This window comes from Cygnus atratus, chromosome 3 (assembly GCF_013377495.2).
Source record: "Cygnus atratus isolate AKBS03 ecotype Queensland, Australia chromosome 3, CAtr_DNAZoo_HiC_assembly, whole genome shotgun sequence".
Classification (NCBI taxonomy): Eukaryota; Metazoa; Chordata; class Aves; order Anseriformes; family Anatidae; genus Cygnus; species Cygnus atratus.
In genome coordinates this window covers 100,722,774-100,736,911 of record NC_066364.1, presented here as the reverse complement: position 1 = coordinate 100,736,911, position 14,138 = coordinate 100,722,774, and the positions used below count along the sequence as shown (strand labels likewise).

Genomic DNA, 14,138 nt, shown 5'->3' with positions numbered 1-14,138 from the left:
GATAGGACCTTACATGATGACCGGTCAATTTAAAAACACTCATAATTCAATGCTCATCCCATCTAAGAGAAATGGGAAGAGTCTGTGTGAATCAAAAGAGTTTGAGAGGGAGAAAAAGGCAACTAATAGCACACAGCAAAAAGGAGATTCCTTCCTGTCAGACTGGGAGGTTTGGACAGTGCATGGGCAATGCTGGGGATATTTTTGCCACCTTGCCATCAGTTTTACTAGCACTGGCACAGGGAGGACTGCACACCCCATCTGGATCACAGTTTGCTGGCCGCCTTCAGAATGACAACCAGGATCTGACCACAACCGGTTCAGGGCACGGTGCAGGTTCATGCCTGCCTTTTTTTTTTTTTGCTGGGTGTTACTTACATACAAACACTTTTTATTGCAGCATGTACAGCAGAGACCTGCAAGATACTTTTGTTGCACCTTAGGAAACTAATTACTTCTGATCAGGTCTGAAGTCAGTATCATGGAAAACATTATATTACATCTGACTTGCTGAATTTACAAAGAAGGAAAGGAAGGAAGAAATGTATGAAAATAGTTGAGGAAAAAAATGTCTTCCTTGAGGATGTCTGTCAAACTACAGAGATCTTCAGACAATTTCAATGGCCTCAGACATGAAAAAGTATGTACAAGAAAACCCTTGGTCAGTACCCCCCAACATGCAGCTAAGTGAGTCACAAGTCCTAAGTCACAGCTTGCAATTATTTAATAATGTGCAGAGCTCAACTTCTATAAACGTGACAAACGGCTTGAGCAGAGTTTGGGAAAAAAAGGCATGAAAATTTTTACAGAACGGAAAAAGAACAGCTTTATGGCAGTGACTACCGCAGGAGTGTTAGAACCAGGTTTGACATTAAGAATTAGCAGTGAAATACAAAAATGGTACTCTGACATTAGCTGCCTAACTAGTTGATCTTCTTTTTCATGTCTTTCCTCTTCACTTTTTTTTTTTTTTTTTTAAGTACCCAGGAAGTACTTCTTAAGCATCCCTAATGCTTTTAGGACAAGACACTTCCCCATTTCTCAGCCACTAGCACCTTTTAATTTCTGAAAGAGCCACGGTTGAAAATCTTAATTAATTGTTCCATACTGCTTCAGGATCATTATGCAATGTAATAAAGGCCGTGTAATTATGAAATTTTACAGCCATTACCAAGGCTGATGGCTCGTATTTCATCCTCAGCTGGACCCAATGGCTTTTAGCCACTCAGCTCCCCTTTGATGAACTACAGACAGATCTATCAGGCCCAAACAATATCCAGGCAAGGCGGCTATAATAGCTACCTACAGATGAAGCCATAGATAAAGATAAACTATAAATCTACACACAAATGCAGGCACATTGCCTCAGGATGACAGAGGGGAGAGGATGAGGCACTTGGGAAAGCTAGCAGCTTGCAGAAAGGAAACCCGCTCTCTCGCTGTCTCTCTCTCACCCTTATTCAGTCTGAAATTTGTTTGGCTTCTTAAAGATGTAAAACCCTCTCACACTTCTAAAAAAAAATATATATACATATTTTGAAGAACTATGCATTTTTCAACAGAAGGCAAAGTGTCATCTTATCCATCTATTAAATTTAATGAAGGGGCAGTTATACGGACAAATCAACTCATTCTCTAGATCAAAAGTCATAGTCAACAAGTTTGCAAATAATATCCTTAAAAGTGAATCTAGGTCTGTTGCTTCTGACACTGAAAAAAAGCAAAACATCCATGATTTCTAAATGCATTATCATGAGCAGATGCACAGAGGTGAAGTTAGATGACAGGCTTTCACTTGAGGCGGCATGGGAGATGCAATTTCATGCAACATTGTCCCACATTATTTTATTTTCAGTTGAAAATGAAAATACTTTTAAAAATTCAGTGGAAGTTAAAGGAACAAGGGGATTATATATGACCTTAGTACCTGCACCACCAGAATGTACTTTATGGGGGTGACCTCCAACAATGCACTCTAATTTAAGACAGAAGGCCTTCCAAGTATGTTTTGTTAGTTGTTCCAGAGGGAGACAAGGCTGACTAAATGATCTCTGAGGAAAAGAGATGGAGAGCTGCAGCTCTCATGTCATCAACCATGTCAGATCAGAGAAGTATCTCCTGAAACAGGGAACAGAGTCACAAAGGGTCACAAAGGGTCACTGGTCAACAAAGTTGCAACTGCAGACAGGCAAGGGAATACGTGATTCAGGTTTTTCCAGCACAAATGCTGGGGATGTTTGATATACGGTCTTTTAAGGACCAGTATCTACTTTTAACATGCCTTATTGAAACAGCATGTATAGGGAATATTCAATGTATATGGTGTGAATTGATTATTTCTTGTAGTGCAAATCATAAGCATTCTTAATGGGAAAACAACAACAACAAAACCACCAAAGACTTAATCATATACTGTACACTAGGACATCTAGAATACTAGGATATAGAGATACCACTGGGCTCTGATTCCTGGACAGCATTTTAAATTGTCTTCTTATGCTGTAAAGTTACTAGAATTCGATGAAAGTCTTAGCTAAAGCATAGTAAATCTTCTACCTCCTCCACTTCCCATCCAGTTGGCTATTTTTAGGCAAATTAGCATCAACCTCATGGATGAGCTCTGTAGCTTTACCTCTTTTTATCCTCCTACCCAATCACTCACATCAGTAGGATGAAAAGCACCCAGCAGGAGCATTCTTCAGAGAAAAAAAAAACTTAAAGTAAGAAGTAAATACAAAGATGTTACTTTAAATTCTATCAGAAGCAGTTATACCAGTCAGACTGTTATACCAGCCTAATAAAAACAATGTAAGAAATCACATATATACCACCCTACAATTTTTATTCCACAGAACAGCTGCATGAATTTTTGCCCACATTTTCATTGGTAATTTACATTGGTAAATGTTCAGTCTGTCACAGAATGAATGTCAGTATTGCATAGTATAAGACCACAGCTATGATTTTTAATAAAGTACAGCAAAGAATTAGATGCTGATCAGAAAGTTATGTTGTTAATTTACGGTTTTCTGAGAACTCCCTTGAAGTTCCTGGCTCAGACATACTGGGGCAAAGTTAATTTTTGCCAGGTATGGATTACTGCAGATGAAAAGGGAATCAACCTTACATATTTTGCGAAAGCTTTTCAGTATTGGTCTTAAAACATTTTCCTTTTTCAAGTAATTTTTTTTTCATTTAATGAACAGTTGTATGCAGCTTACACATCAGCATAAAGCATTTTCAAGGAACCTGCTTAGAGAACACGCGGAGGAGGGCTTTTGTTACGTCTATGAAAAACCTAACTGCAGTAAGACCATACTCTGACATACAGAAAGACATGAGCATAAGTACAGACCAAAAATGGAAGGGAAATAGGGTATAATTGCATGTTTTCTCTTTCAAGATTCACCAAATGTGGCACAAATCTGTAGCTGCTATAATGCACGCCATGTTTTACACTGATTTTCTACACTTGGTACTCCCTAGCTGAATTGTTTCTAAAGTCTATGGTGATTTTTTTTCTACAGCAAATCAGCAGTTTTTCAAGAGGTCTCTGTGCAACCCAGGAGTATGACATTTACTAATGTGTTGAGATTCAGGGATTCTCCTTTGTAGAAGCCAACACTAATAAGAAAGATATGGTTCAGTGTCCTGGGTATTCTTCCCAGTTTTATTAATTAGATGGAAAGCTTCTCCCTCTGGAATACTGCAAGGTATTTATTAACACTTCAGCCCACAAACTAGAGTAAATTTACAGTAGTGGAGGTAATTGCTTCATACACGAGCTCTTGTTATCAATTTGGCAGGGATAAGCAAAAAAAACCCAGAGGTTTAGATTATGATCTTTTTCATGATATTTTAATTGTGCTTCTTAATCTGCTAAATTAAAAACTTTGGTACAATCTTACTCAGATCACTGACAAAAAAGATTGTATCAATTTGCAACAAAATGTATGAATGATTCTATCCCTTTTAACTGTACAGAGAATTTAACAGTCAAATTCAACATGGTCACAGAGTGACTAAGATATAAACACCAAGTCTTCTACAGTTGTGCCATCTCATCCCTCAGAACCTTCACATTTTACTCCAAGTCTCTCATCTTTTAATGCACAGATACCCTTCACTAGCTGATACTTAATACCACCAGCTTCTTTCTCTTCCTTCGCCTTCAATACCCACAGCTGCTCCCACTGCCATGTCCTAGCAAACTGGCAACTGGTAATGACCAGGCTGACAGTCAATAATATTTGTTACTTATGTACTTTACTCAAGAAGCGTAAGTATCCTCAGAGCTACTTCATGCAACCACATGTTCCTCTCACCATTGCCTTCAGCCTTCCCTTCCTTTGCATCTGTCCCTCTGTCAGACCTTGTTATTCTTTTTGGGCACCAGGAGATCAGCTTCAAGTCCAACCAGTGATGCCCTGTCCTTAATTGATGCACACTAAATTAACTACAGAGCTTTTTCACTATGCAGCTCTCAGTGCTCTTATTTTTCATTCCTCACCCTATGTTCTATACTTGTGGAACTGCAAAATGTTGAGCTCTAGCATCTGGTATTTGCACACATTTGTCAATTGTTTTTAAAATTACATGGAAAGAACAATTGTACTTTATGTGGGTGTGCTGGTGGAAAGGTCTGAAACATCTACTCTATCAGTGGTATGAGAAGGAAATAAGTTAGAATTTCCTCAAGTGTTTTGCCAAAACACCATGCTTGCTGGGCAATCACATAATATTTGGTCTAAAGGCCAAATCTTGGTATTCGAGATGTCTGTGCAGAAGTAGCTATGAGAGACAGCTCCAAAAGCTCTTTTGTAATAATTCACTGTTGCTGTGATCGTCTTTGTAATAGAGCTCCAGTTGAAACATATTCTCACTATGTATTTATATCTTCATTCCTTCAGTATCAACGTAACAATTAGATTGACAATGAATCCCACTTAGCTATCCTGACTGCACAGGGCACACATCATTCCCAGCTAACACTTGACAACATCCCCTTGTCAAGCAGCTAACCAACTTACTAACATCAGCAGTTTTCAGGAGTATATCACAGATGACATAGGAGGTATTGATGAAGCATGAGGTAATAGTCAGAGGAAGAGCATGAGAACGACAGTCTAGTATCCCAAATCTACCACTGACTTCCCTGCGATTCTGTTGGAGTCACTGTACCTCCTCTGTCTCAGAGGCTTTTTGTGCACGCTAGGGATGTATATACCAATTCACGGGGCTGCTGTGATATTTTATTCATGCAATATTTGGAAAAAAATATACAACTAATATTGTAAGAAAAAAAGGTCTACAAAGTGTATTCAACATTTGTAGAAAGCAGAATGGATGAAGGTATAAACTGGCTAAAATGTTTTAAAAAGAGTGGATATGCTCTATTCCACTGTATGTAAAAGAAATAAACCAATGTGTTATACTCACATCTTTCAATCCTAGCATGCTGCGAATCCTACTTCACGTTTTACATCTATAGCTCTCAGAGGACCCCCAGATTTGGAGGTACAACTGATGATTTCACTGTAAGGAAGTTAAATGACTTGCCTGAGGTCACAAGGCAGGTCAGTGGCAGAGCCACGAAGGGGACTTACCCTTCAGCTGCTGGTGCTGTGCTGCCCCAGCGTGCTACGGCACCTCCTTCTCTCTGCCTGGAACTACAGCCCTCTGGGTCCTGTTCCCATGGGTAGGCTCTGTATCCAGCCCACATAATGAAACAGTCTCATGGTCTTCAATACTTCAGCTGATCATCAGAAAATGACCAGAACATAACCTGATTGCAACTAGCAGGAAGTTTAAATCGGTCAGTACAAGAGTTTGAAATGGCTTCTATTAATGTGACTGGATTTTCTTTCATGTACTTCTGCAGAAGCAGGACTATGCCCACAGGATGAATGCATTTTGCACTGTACTAAGATGAACATAAAGTAAAACTAGGATCTTAACCATGCAGTGCTGACTTTTATAATACTGAGTAAGACGGTCAAGTGCACTAGTGTTCCAAAACTGTAAACAGACATTGATATTATACTGTATGTATAAAAATGCATAAAATACGTTTAATTAACTCAGGTTGTGACACAGACTGACAATTCAAAACAGAAATCTCAAAGCTATGCCTGACACCTTTGGAGTTATTTTGATCTTTCAGGAAGATACATATTTAGGCCAGATTTCTATACATTCGTATGTATTTTTTTAGTATTTGAAAAATGCATATTATTTACCCAATTGCCTGGAATGTCTATTGGAGAAATACATATTTATTTTTAAAAGCAATCCATATATTATTTACTCAGTGGATGAGAATGACTTCAAAAAACTGTTCTGGTCCATCAAATAAATACATATTTATAAATGGTTTTTAAAATGCATATTATTTACCCAATGGACTGTAATGGCTCTGCTAGTGCCATTACACGTAAATATGTAATTAGCCACACAATAAAATATCCCTACAAAATTTCTGTGAAAAGCATTGTATTTCCATGTGTTAATGTATAATACCTTTTCTGTTGTTAGTATTTTGTTTTTAGCATCAAAGGTGATTACCCTATGCTAATGACTAAGGCTTTACCATATTTCAAATTCAGCTAGCTCGGCAATTATACAGAGCGTGAAGTTGAAATCCATGTTCCTTTCTTTCAAAACTAAGATTTCCCAATCCTCTCCTCACGGGCAGTGCTGGCCCAGCTGCAGCTGGGCCAGCCTCCCTGCCAGCCCCCTGAGGCCGATGGGGCTCCCCTCGCAGCACCAGCACTCCTGTCAGCGAGAAGCGGTGAGCACCTGGGCATGGCACTCGTGTCGCTCTCCTCCAAGCTTCTCCTCGCTGCTAGCCAAGGCACCTGCAACACTGCTGGACCACCTCGGTTAAGGCCTGCCAATCTCAGCCGGTGCCAAACTTTTTTTTTGGGCTTTATTTATATTCACGTGGGCTGTTTTCTGCACAGCACTGAAGATCCTCAAAATCCCTTTTTTTTTTTTTTGTCATGAAAGTGAGGGCAGCATATGAAACATGCTACTCCAGGGACAAAATCCATCTTACCTGTATGAGTATGTCTTTGAAATGATGCAATTTAATAGAAGCAGCCATGCCAAGTATTTGGGAATTTGCTACGGACACAAATTATTAGAAAGAAGAAAACACGCACACTTTGAAACAGGAGTGAAAAGTACCATTGTTAGCAGTGCAAGTATCTGCTGGAATAGGTGTCATACATTAGGATGTAAATTTTATTCTCTGAGCTGAATACCAGGTGATTAATTCTGATAGCATAGTGATCAATCAGTACAGATGCTGCACCTGAGCAATGTTTGTTTTTGTACACATTAGTAGCAGAAGTGCATCACTAACACAGGTGTCACTTGCAGAGCTGTGCAACCTGTCTGGTTTCCTGAAAACACTGACACTGGTAGTTAGGTTGCATGTAGTTCTGCCAATTTTTTCAATTAGACCCATTATTGATTTGATGAAAAAACAAATTAAACATACCATGGTAGTATCGAAATTGGTTAGACAGAACATAAGGTTCTGGTACTGAGCTTCTTAGGCGCATGGCCTCTGCATGCAGCTTTTACTCACCAATGCCTCTGGAGACTACAGAAACAGGGGAGACTTTCACAAGAGACCTAGGTAGCAGTAGTCTAGTAACTGAGGTATAAAATATCCAGGGGTATGCTAACAGAAAGAGATCTTTGGAGAAGAAATGCAGTGAAGGCCAAACTTTGTTAAGATCACAGACCAAGAGTTGCTCAGTTGCTTCACTATAAATTTGAAACAAACCTCCTGTTTTCATGAAGCTGCTACAGAATTACACCAGTCTGAAGATAAAAATGGGCTGACAGCTAATAATGTTTTTGTTTCAAAACTGCGAGAAAAACTGTTTGCTAATTGATGGTGCACTTTAAGCTGTCTTCATCTCTGACATGTGGAACTGATGCTGCATGCAGCTCACACGTATTTCTTTGCAATTTTTCATAATGAAAGAACAAGAGTTTTCGATGCCAAGAATAGATAACATGCAGTGATCATACAGGAGTTCACATGTCCATGTTTGCAAAACCACCCTCCTCACCCCCTCCCTTTGCTTCTTAACAGAAGCTTTTAGACAAGGAGCTCAACACAGTGTGGAGGCACAAGCAAGTAGGTGTGCTCACAAGGAAACTTCTTCCCTAGTTTCCATTTAATTTTCATTTACCAAATCAAATCGAACTGCTACTGTGAACATTATTTTGTTACAGAGGGGCTAAAGGATCCCTCCAAAAGTCACTCCCAAGCACTTGAGGTTTAGCTTCTTGAAGAGGGTCAGCTGAAACAAACCTGACAGGATGCTGCAACAGCAGGTCCACTCAGGGCACAGAGCTCACGGCCCAGAAAACCTCCGTGAAGTTTCCTAAGGTCAAATACAGTAAGCCCACTGTCTGGCTTTGGTGCACTGGAAACCTACATAAGTCAGCACAAGCCTACAAAATCCTCTTTTCTTATTTCCGCACAGCTGCTTGTGCCACAGCAGACGGACAGTAGTTTGCACTCTCTCTCTTGTGTCATTCAGCACTGTACGAAGGCCCAATAATACGATTTCCGACAGGGCAAAACTTGAGTTGAACTCAGCGCTCTGCATTTTTTAGGTTCCTTGCTCTATACTGCCAGAACAGTCAAGGATATTTGGATGAAAGCTATGCTCAGTTTAAGACAAGATTTCAGTGTCATATATTGCTAGTGCTGACAGGATATAAGCTTATGTTGTTTTTTTTTACTCTTGAAAAGCATTCAAATTGTTGTATACAAATAGAGTCATTAATGGAAAGCAAGACATTGCGAATCAGACAAAAGACACATCAATTAATCCCTGGGATGCACATTAGGCAATCAATTTTCCCAAATCCCAAATCAATTAAAAAAAAAATAAAGAAAAAGAATTTGAATTTCCACGCCTTTAAAAAGACGGAAATGGGAGGAGGAAAGAGCGAAGTTGGTGTCCCACTCCTTCTTGCTGTCTATCTGTCTGCACTATTCTCTGAAAATACTAAGTATGAGCTAACTTGCGAAGATTGTGAAGAATGTATTCTGTGTCAGTGGAAAAAATGAAGTTTCAGGTTAAAATGTCTAAAAAGAAAAGAAGGAAAGAGAAAGAGAAAGGCATAATGTAGAAAGCATTAGGAAACTTTTGGATTTCAGTCTTATGCATGCACAAGGTACCTGCACTGGAAAAAGGTGCAACGTGTCTCTTCCTATGCCTTTTTGTGCACTGATGGGAGTGATGTCCTACAGCATTTCAAGTCATTTATTGAAGTTTGGTGGTGGTAGTGGGAATGCTGTTAAGGGAAGTAGAAAAAGCAATGTCCATTTGAAGCTTGTCTGTGAACTTTGCATGAACCGCCAGGAATAATGTAGTGTGATGACAAGCCAGTTATACCTTCCACTAAATTTGCTGTCTGGAATGAACTGAAATAGTGTTTGGTTTGTGTAATTACGTCCATCTATCTTTATATTCCAGCGGCATATCGCAAATTGAAAATACTAAAAATTGACTGTTGGTTCTGATATTTAATGATTGCCAAAGACAAGACGATGATTTATTGGTTACTTACCGATGTGACACATTTGCATCTTATTAGACAGAGATTACTATTCCTTAAAATGCGGACGAGGCCTGATCATGTCTGATGGATTGATTTGATTTGCAAATGTAATCAAACTAATAAGAGGGAAAAAATGAGCAATAATGCCTTGTTTTTCAACTGGCAATCACTCCCCTGCCAACAACGCTGATATCCCTGACTAAGCAGCCTTCACACAGCCTTCCTGTCTCCTCAAATAAACAAAGGGATGCAAAGAGCTTGATAAGAGGATAACGAGCCAAGTATGGATGTAACATGGAGCCTGTATCTCAGCACTGTACAAATGTATCAATGGGAGTACCAGTATAGGACTTACTTTGCCTTCTGTCCTTAAAAGGCAGCAAGAAAAAAGCCAAAGAGTAAAATCACAATGATAAAAAAAGCCTATACTGAGTCAGGGAAAAAAAGTTCATTAAAAAAAAGAAAAGTGGTTTTAATTTAGGGAGACCCAGGAGAATACTCCTTACTGGTACAAAAGTTACAGGATAAATTCCTGGAATTCCCCAACCTGAAGTGAAGCTAATTTGGGAGTGTATTTTGGTCAATATCTTTCAAATAATTGGAATCACTGTCTACAGCCACAGCATCAGAGAACCTATTTCCAGAGGCATGCTGATCCGTGTTTTAAAATCCTCCCAAATAATACACACAAGCTTTCTGCAGATTTTTATCTGCACCATATGGATTACATAAACAGTTAAATAATATATTTCACTATAAACATTCTATCATTCTGGCCACATGCTGATGTTTCCATAAGGACTGAAAAATGGTTCTAGATAAGAGCAGATTCTTACTCTGCTTACAGTAAATGACCCTAATTCTCCACAGTAGGATTCTCTTCCTTGTTAATAATAATAAAAAAAAGGCTTTGTGAAAGGAATTGCACCATGTCCCCCTCCCTCATTTAAACAAAAGTGGTAAGTCAAGCAGAAGGAGATAATAATGCTTTGAGGTCCACACAGGTTTCAGATTGTGACCTGCATATTTAGGGATTGATCCAAACCCAGTGAAATCAAGGCAAGTCTTTCTACTGACCTAAATGGGTTTTCAGATAAAGCTTTACGAAAGAGGGAGGATTGAGTGTGAATGTTGACAGCTGAGGAACTGATCCTACAAATATTTGGGAACACAGAGAACTCTGCACAATGGAAGTGTCTGTGTAAATAATGTGATTGTACTACTTAAATATTTTCCAGACTGATTGCAAATTTGCTTCACTAAGGGATATTCGATAATGTAAAAAAAAAACTTGCTTTAGGGAATACCTATTATGAAGCTTCAGGTTAAAAACAAAGTTGAATATATAGCTCCAATTACCATGCTCAAAGACCTCAAAATATTTTCATAATTTAAAGTTTTACAGCTCATGTAATTTATACTTATTTTAACAGTGGGAAAGCATCCCGGTCAAATTCCAATTAAATAATTACATTTTGCCTACCTAAAATTCTCACTGCATTTTTAATTGGCTAGGACACACTTCACTGCTTCTCCTAAATTGTTTAGTGTTGCCATCCAGTATATAAATAGCCACCACTTTCTCGCATGGAGACAGTACACTTGTCTGTGTAGCTATCAATGGAAATTCCCATCCACCTGAGTGGCTGTAGTACCGCACCTCACCGTACCCATGGCAGCATGGGGCCCTGTCTCCCCATTTCATACCCTCTTTATAAGTATTTTGTTGTTGCTGATTGTTTTTTTGTTTGTTTGTTTGTTTGTTTTTTTCCTTTTTTCCCTCCAAGCAAGGTTCTCTGAAAGATTGCATGTTTGTCATTGATTCTGGCTGATTACAGTATGAGTATGCAAATATTCACTGTCAACACCCTCTTCTCTTGACCTTCTTTCCTGAAATGCCCGTCTGAGCCTCTGTCAGACACTGCCCTCTGTAGGTTTATGAATGCTTGAATTATCCTGCATAGAGTATGCACAGCTCTTCCTGAGCTCTACCTGGACTTACTGTTTAGCGTCTTTTCAAAGCACCCTGTTTCAGAGTGGCCTTCTGTTAGCAGAGACCATGGTGTGGTTCTGGATTCATATTTGAGGATTATACTACACAATAAGAGCTACTAATTATTGTTTAAGTGCTAAACACAATCACTACGATCTCCATATTTGTGTTGAATTATATTAGGTGAACTATTCAGAACAAGTCATTAATGGTGTCTGGAAAATTTTCACTAACTTGAAACTTAAAGAAACTCTTCAAAATAATCCCCTACCAAATTCACTGAATGAAGACCATCTGGAGTTCACGACACACATTGCATATTAAATCTGTAGCTGAAGATTCACTAAGCAATGCACACCTGCACCTACACGAAGGTTAACTTTATCTCTGGGAAACTTCAATGTAGTAAAAAGTGAAAAACTGATCACAAAGTAGAATGCCTTTCTACAAGCAACCAATATGGGGAAGAAATCAAAAATTATCCTCACTACAAATTCAGTTCGTGCAGGACACAGGAACCATGGCAAGTTCCATATACTACCAGATACAGCTTGCATCATAGCAAATTTGGATCCTGTTCATCAAGGCGGGCATGATGCTAAAGCACAGTTACAAGAAAATCTCTGACTAGAAATACACCCTGCAGCCTGCTAATGTCATGATGTATTTATGCCACTAAGTGCATCTTCTTTGAACAACCATATGAGCAGCAGCCATTATATGTTAAACTATTCCCCCTAATCTCTCCAACAGCTAGCTGCTGCACAAAGGCTGCAGATTTGCCCCTGCCTCTTCTCCACCCTCCCCACAACAACTCACCACTGTGTTTTCATGCATGACATGTACAGACCTGGTAAGTTTGCTGACTCTACTTTTCAAGTGCCATTTCCATTGAACTTAGAGCCCTCCTTCAGTAGTCGGATCTCATTTCAATATTTGATTTCACCTCATCTCTTAATGCAGCTGATTGAAACTGATGGTGCACAACATGGCAGATGAAAACATTTTGGGGAGAAAGTTCAGAGCTGTACAGTAGAATTTCTACTCATCTATAATACATGTCTTAGGAGTTTGGGCTATAAATCCCTTGGGCAGCCGAACATACTGCCAGATAATTTTCTCTTTATAGAACAGGTTTTCAAACAAAAGGAAGGTTCTGTATTTTTTTACTCACATGGAAAATTACCTAAATACTCCTGTCTGCTAGTAACTTTACATAGGATTGAACTTGGAAAGAATTAATTTAAGTAATATTGAAGACTGACTTAAAAGTTGCTGCAATAAGTGTTCCATCCAGGTATTTAAATACATTAGCACTCAGTATCTGCATTCTTTGGATTCTCCCATGTTTCTTTTTCCATATGTGTATGTGTGCATAAATTAAAGACTGCTCAATAAGAAAGCTTACTAGCAGAGAAGACAGAAGTTCATAAAGCTCTTGTATGATCCAGCTGATGTAGAAGGCGATTACTGCAGACTCATTTTTAAAAACTGCTGATTCTGTTGATCATACTGGATCCAGCCCTGCCATTACAACCCAGCTGCTCCCCCTGCTATTGCTATACTATATATAACCAGGCCCAGGTCACCATGTGCCCTGCCAGAAACGTACTGACTGTCTAAGGGGGCCTTGCAATACAGGTAATTAATCCTATTCTAATGTAGGTTAAGCAGGTGTGAAGCCTAACTCATCCAGAGAGAAAGTAGAGGCATCCTCAGAATTATAGTATTTAGCTGGTCTCAGATAACTTTAGGAAACTAGACCATCCTGTGCTGCTGACCCAGTCATACAGGTGTAGATTTGTCTGCTCTAAATCCAGGCTGGGCACTGGTTCTCCTTCTCCTCCCTCCTCTCATCCTGGATTTACAGTATCAACACACATGACTGAAAAGCTGCCCTTCTCTTCCCCACCTATAACAAAGCAAATACAGGTTTGTTGGAGGGTAAGTTAGATTTTGAAGTCACCTGTTTATTTAAAATGCACTAAATGGTTGCCATAAGAGGGCTATGTTGCTCTAATTTTATTTCTGCATTCCCTGCATGTGCTATCATCCTTTCAGAGGCCAATTTAAATAGCATGTAACATTCATGATCTCATTTCTAACAAAGCCTTCACAAATTGCATTGCAATTTTAAAACTCACAAAAAATGTCTTTGTCTGGATGTTCTTTAAACTCTGATTCTGGTTGAAAAGAGGTATTTTTTTTGTGTGTGTGTGTGTGTGTGTGTGCGTGGTTTTAGGAGAGGAGTCGTGTAAATACGGCAGTAATACTTCCTGAACATAAGTGATAGGTTCAACTCTGCAGCATTTGTCTCTCCTGCAATTCTCACCTAAAGAATATTTTCATGATTTATCCCAACTTTTGTGGTGTGTTTCTGAGCAAGGCACTTTCCTGCCTTGTGGCCATGAGCTCCCACATACATGCTAGAAGTTGGCCACCCCTGAGGTAATTGTACAGTTAGGGAAAGTTTGGGAAAGGAAGCCCCCTCAGAGATTATTTTAGAAGTTTGAATTGTTTCATATGGTATGCTCCTATCCGGCAGTTGTTT

At 39.1% G+C, this 14,138-nt stretch overlaps 1 protein-coding gene across 5 annotated transcripts in view; it reads right to left on the bottom strand.

The window, feature by feature from the left end:
- ESRRG (estrogen related receptor gamma) overlaps positions 1 to 14,138 on the bottom strand; it is a 383,447-nt gene that overhangs the window by 24,110 nt on the left and 345,199 nt on the right. The window lies entirely within an intron of this gene.